Consider the following 6,000-nt stretch of genomic DNA (forward strand, 5'->3'; position numbering starts at 1 on the left):
ATATTTATCTTTCCAGAAAAGCCTGATTTACATTATTATTAGTATTTTATTATTATTATTATTATTATGATTATAATTAATTATTATTATTATTATTCCTTATTATTATTATTATTATTATTATTATTATTATTTTATTATTGGAACGTTCGTTGTGGGAAAATTTTTATTTATCTTTTATTCTATTTATATATTATTATTGTATTATATATATTATTATTATATATTATTATATTATTATTATTATTGGAACGCTGGGAAAATTTTAGGGTGTTTTATTCTATTTATATATTGTCATATGTATATATATATATATATATCCACTAAAATACATACACAATTATAATACCCTCTTGCGTGAAAGGTGTAAATTATTCTCTCTCTCTCTCTCTCTCTCTCTCTCTCTCTCTCTCTCTCTCTCTCTCTCTCTCTCTCTCCACCGAGATAAATACAGCATTATATTCCTCTTTCTCTTGAAAGGTATAAATTATGCCATTCTCTCTCTCTCTCTCTCTTTCTCTCTTTAAGATTGTGTTGACGATATTTAATGTCTTTCTTTATTTTTATTCCACTCTCAAGTGTTGATCTTTCTCCGTCTATTTCCGCGGTTTATTATGCTTTGTCTTTTGCGTGTTTGTTTGTTCTTGTTTTGACTTTGTCCTTTTTTCGTTTTTCTTCTCGTTTGTGTGTTTTTTTTCTCTATTTTTTTTCCTTCATGTTTTTTATATATATTTTCGAAATTTTGTTTTTCTTCATTTTTTTAAATTTATTTTTCCTTTTCTTTTTCATATATCCCACAATTAAGCTCACAGGAGCCTGAAACAGGCTATGGGTCTCTGATACAAGGGGTAACGGGTCACAAGGAGACCTTTTAGAGGTAAGCGAATGCATATTTCAAATACATAAGGTATGTCCTTTAAATTCGATAGGGAGGACTCCATTACCCATTCGATGAGATCTTTTAAGGACAACATTTATCACCTGGAAAAGTCTATTTGTTTTATTATGGAACAGGTGTGGGGAATGGGGTTGGCATTTGCATTGACTGATTTCCTTCTCTGATTTAGAATGGGCTGAATTTTTTTTTTTTTTTTTTTTGGCTCAGTGTCAAAACTCTTCTGAGAAAGCCTTTTTTGACTCAGTGTCAGAACTTTTCTAAGCAGGTTCTTTTTTTATTATGTGTCAGAACTTTTCTAAGAAAGTTCTTTTTTTGACTCAGTGTCAAAACTTTTCTTAGAAGGTTCTTGTTTGTTTCAGTGTCAAACCTTTCTTAGAAGGTTCTTTTTTGATTCAGTGTCAAAACTTTTCTTAGACGGTTCTTTTTTGACTCAGTGTCAGAACTTTTCTCGGAAGGTCATTTTTTGATTCATTGTCAAAACTTTTCTTAGAAGGTTCTTTTTCGTTTCAGTGTCAAAACTTTCCAAGGCATGTTCTGTTTTGACTCCGTGTCAAAACTTTTCTAGGAAGGTTCTGTTTTGACTCAGTGTCAGAACTTTCCTAAGAAGGTTCTTTTTTGACTCAGTGTCAAAACTTTTCTAAGAAGGTTCTTTTTTGACTGTGTCAAAGCTTTTATAAGAAAGTTCTTTTTTAACTCCGTGTCAGATGCTTCAAGGGAAGTTCTTCTTTGACTCAGTGTCAAAACTTTTCTAAGAAGGTTCTTTTTTGACTGTGTCAAATCTTTTATAAGAAAGTTTTTTTTTTAACTCCGTGTCAGATACTTCAAGGGAAGTTCTTTTTTGACTCAGTGTCAAAATTTTATTAAGAAGGTTCTTTTTTTACTCAGTGTCTGACCGCTTCTAAGAAAGTTTTTTTTAAAGGTTCTTTTGTGACTCAGTTTCAAAAATTTTCTAAGAAGGTTTTTTTTTTGACTCGGTGTCACAACTTTTCTAAGAAGGTTTTTTTTTTTGACTCAGTGTCAAAACTTTACTAAGGAAGCCCTTTATTCAGACCTTAGTTTTTATTTTATTTTTGTTATTGATTTCAATATTCCCTTGTAATTGCACGGTTCCTTCAGCCGAATCTTTAGGTAGATTTAATTTTTTTATTAAATAATCCCTAGTAATTGCACAATTATCTTCTGTCGAATAGGAATGAAAAAAATTTTCATATATATTCCAACTCTTATATTTTAACTTCCATTCTCACTTCTATATTTACAGTTCCCTGAAGAGAGTTACCCCAATCCAAAGTGCTTATTATACGGTTTGAATTGAAGAAGTTTTCCGGGTTGAACTTCAGGAACTCCAAGCATTGAAGGACGGTCACTTTATGAAGACGGAATTAAAACGAGCCTCTTTCTTGTTAAGATAACACCAAGTAAGTTCTTATGCTTGACTTCAGTATCTTTGAGTAGTTACAGATTCTCTCCTCGAATGATGATGGTATTATCTTAAAAATTAGGCTGCCACAAGATATCTATACACATTTATGGAAGGCCATTTCAAACGACATTTTGAAGATGGGATAAAATAAGAGCGTGTGGTATCTGAGAAAGGTCTTGTGTGCACGTAAAAATTACCTTTTCCTCGAAATTGTACCAGATGACAGAGCTAAATTGAGCATTCGTCCTCTAAAATCGCCAATTAGGATTGTCAAAGAATTCAGCAAAATTATTGCCCTTTTGCAGACTTTTTGCTCTAAAATGCATTAAACAGCCTCCCTTCAGAGGGTGTGCAGCTAGAACTCCTTCAGAAGTTCAAGCAAAAATGCAATGCATTACTACCCAAATACTCTTCTTGCGTTTTAATACATTTTTATTTATTCGTCAATTTATTGATTTATTATTTTTTTTCTTACTTCTTCCTAATGAACACCAAATTCTTTGGAAGCTTGAACTTCAAGTCAATGGACCCTTCGGTTATGTTTTACCTACTGGATAATAATAATAATAATAATAATAATAATAATAATAATAATAATAATAATAATAATAATAATAATAATAATAATAAACACAGAACATTCACCCTCTAGAATCACGATTTTGGATTATCAAAGAATCAAGCAAATTATGATCGAACTATGATCCTTGTCAAATCATTCAGTCTAAAATCTATGAAAAGACAGAACTGAGGGTCTATCCAGCATTCACCCACTCAAACCACGGCCAGCGGACAGACGTGTGAGTGGTCTCTCTGTCTGTCCGTAGCTTTTTGGGGGAAGCCACAGTCTTCAACTTTAAGAGGGAAGAATCGACTCCCGGACGACTCCGCGTTGCATATTGTCTCTTTAGAAATCTCGTCTCTCGGCTCGGCCGGGATTAATCAGGGGTTTTTCGTTCTCATCTGTTACTTTTCTTCTTCTTCTTCTTCTTCTTTATCCTTTTATCAGGCTCCTTTCCTCTCTGACTTCATTGCATTATTGCAGTTAGTATCCTGTTTATTTCCTATCCTTTCCGTTCCTTTGCATCTGCCTCTTATCATTCCGCCCCGTTTTTCATCCTCCCTATTCATTCATTTTAATTCTTTTCTCTTCTTTCGATCATTCCTTTTTCGCTCTCTCATCGCTATTTTTGGTTAAATTCCGTCTCTTTCGGTACATATCGTATTTTATCACTTTTTCTCCGCCCTCTCTTTTTCCAGGATGGTATACATTTTCCGTTCTCTTTCTTCTCTCATTTATTCTGATTTTTTAGTTTCCACATTTCCACTCTTTATATATATATATATATATATATATATATATATATATATTCCTTGCTTTTTATTCTCTCTCTCTCTCTCTCTCTCTCTCTCTCTCTCTCTCTCTTGTACTCTTGTCTTGTTCTTTTGTTCTTCCGTTTGCTGAGGGACTTTCATATTGTACCCAGTCTTCAGTTTCTCTTGGCCTCCAATTGTGAAAGTGTTCTCTCTCTTCTCTCTCTCTCTCTCTCTCTCTCTCTCTATCTATCTCTATATATATATATATCTATATATATATATATATATATATATATATATATATATATATATACACAGTATATATACATATATATATATATATATATATATATATATATATATATATATATATACATACAGTATATACATCTAACAAGAAAGATGGTTGGTGGGCAGAACCATAATGTATGAAAAATAAAGAAAAAGTCCTTTATATAAAATCTCCTTGTGCCACTCGCAATAGGCAAAGAATGATAAAAGCTAACAAAATTTTAACCGTCAATTAAATGAAAATAAAAAAGGAAATTTCTTGCAACATTCCTCAGTGCTTGCCCAACTTCCTGCTAATTCCTATGATTGATTGTTCCAAGCAGTTGCAACCACGCCTGATGGATTAATTAGCCAATCAGTGATTGATTGGTAAAACTTCTTGGAATAGGAATCCATTAATCAAACGATCTTGGGTTCAACTTATGACGGGAATCGATATTTTAATGACAGGCTCCAAACCATCTTGCATCTGGCAACCGGCGACCATCAGATGTAGCCGAATGTAAACAATATCAATGTGATTGTTTGTTCTACGTTCGGTGGCGGTGATAATCCGGGGCGAATGTAAACACGACTTTGTTTGACCAGGTGCAAATGCAAAAAGTCCTAAGCATTTCGTTCTTATAAGTGATCTAAACAGGACTTTGTTTGTCAAGGAACAAATGCAAAAAGTCCTAAGCATTTCCTTCTTACACCTGATCTAAACAGGACTTTGTTTGCAAAGGTAAAAATGCTAAATGTCCTAAGTGTTTTCTTCTTACAACTGATTTAAACAGGACTTTGTTTGTCAAGGAACAAATGCACAAAGTCCTATGCATTTCCTTCTTACACTGATTTAAACAGGACTTTGTTTGTCAGGAACAAATGCACAAAGTCCTATGCATTTCCTTCTTACAACTGATTTAAACAGGACTTTGTTTGTCAAGGAACAAATGCACAAAGTCCTATGCCCTTCTTACAACTGATTTAAACAGGACTTTGTCAAGGAACAAATGCACAAAGTCCTATGCATTTCCTTCTTACAACTGATTTAAACAGGACTTTGTTTGTCAAGGAACAAATGCACAAAGTCCTATGCATTTCCTTCTTACAACTGATTTAAACAGGACTTTGTTTGTCAAGGAACAAATGCACAAAGTCCTATGCATTTCCTTCTTACAACTGATTTAAACAGGACTTTGTTTGTCAAGGAACAAATGCACAAAGTCCTATGCATTTCCTTCTTACAACTGATTTAAACAGGACTTTGTTTGTCAAGGAACAAATGCATAAAGTCTTATGCATTTCCTTCTTACAACTGATTAAAATAGGACTTTGTTTGTCAAGGAACAAATGCACAAAGTCCTATGCATTTCCTTCTTACAACTGATCTAAACAGGACTTTGTTTGTCAAGGAACAAATGCACAAAGTCCTATGCATTTCCTTCTTACAACTGATGTAAACAGGACTGTGTTTGTCAAGGAACAAATGCATAAAGTCCTATGCATTTCCTTCTTACAACTGATCTGTTGCATTACTTCATAGCCAAACGTTCCCAAGATCTGTTAAATCCCATTTGCTTTTCTTAAGCTGTGACAAACTAAAATAAGTTTTGATTTTTGATCAAGCTGAATGCTTGTTAAGTGATTAATTTTGATATATGACAAATTGCCGATGATTTTGTTAATCCAACAATAATTATAAAACCTTTTTAACGTCACTTATATTTGGTTGTATAATCACTAGAAACAGGATTTAGTAATAGTAACTGACATTGCAAATTAACTTATAATTCCTACAACTTAAGTTGAAATGGATTTTCAAAATTCAGAGGAAAAACATCAAAGAATTTTTAATCGAATGATTAGTTTATTTCTTAATTTAACAGGAAAATATAATGGTTGTGATTGAAGCTCATGGTATGCTGGAAATCATTTGGAGGAAATCCCACTGATTTTTTAAAATCATATATATATATCTATATATATATATATATATATATATATATATATATATATATATATATATATATATATATATATATATATATATAACTGCATGTATGTATATGCTTGTGTGTATGCATATAAT

General features: G+C 32.3%; 1 protein-coding gene and 1 long non-coding RNA gene across 2 annotated transcripts in view; one reads left to right on the top strand and one right to left on the bottom strand.

Moving 5' to 3' along the window:
- Positions 1-3,655, top strand: part of LOC136840316 (uncharacterized) — a 315,086-nt gene extending 311,431 nt beyond the window's left edge. Inside the window, exon 5 of the long non-coding RNA XR_010853583.1 lies at positions 2,160-3,655. This is a non-coding gene — a long non-coding RNA (uncharacterized lncRNA). The remainder of the gene's footprint in view (positions 1-2,159) is intronic.
- LOC136840313 (uncharacterized) overlaps positions 1-6,000 on the bottom strand; it is a 256,437-nt gene that overhangs the window by 141,353 nt on the left and 109,084 nt on the right. The window lies entirely within an intron of this gene.

The sequence above is a fragment of the Macrobrachium rosenbergii genome, chromosome 7 (genome assembly GCF_040412425.1).
Source record: "Macrobrachium rosenbergii isolate ZJJX-2024 chromosome 7, ASM4041242v1, whole genome shotgun sequence".
NCBI lineage: Eukaryota > Metazoa > Arthropoda > Malacostraca > Decapoda > Palaemonidae > Macrobrachium > Macrobrachium rosenbergii.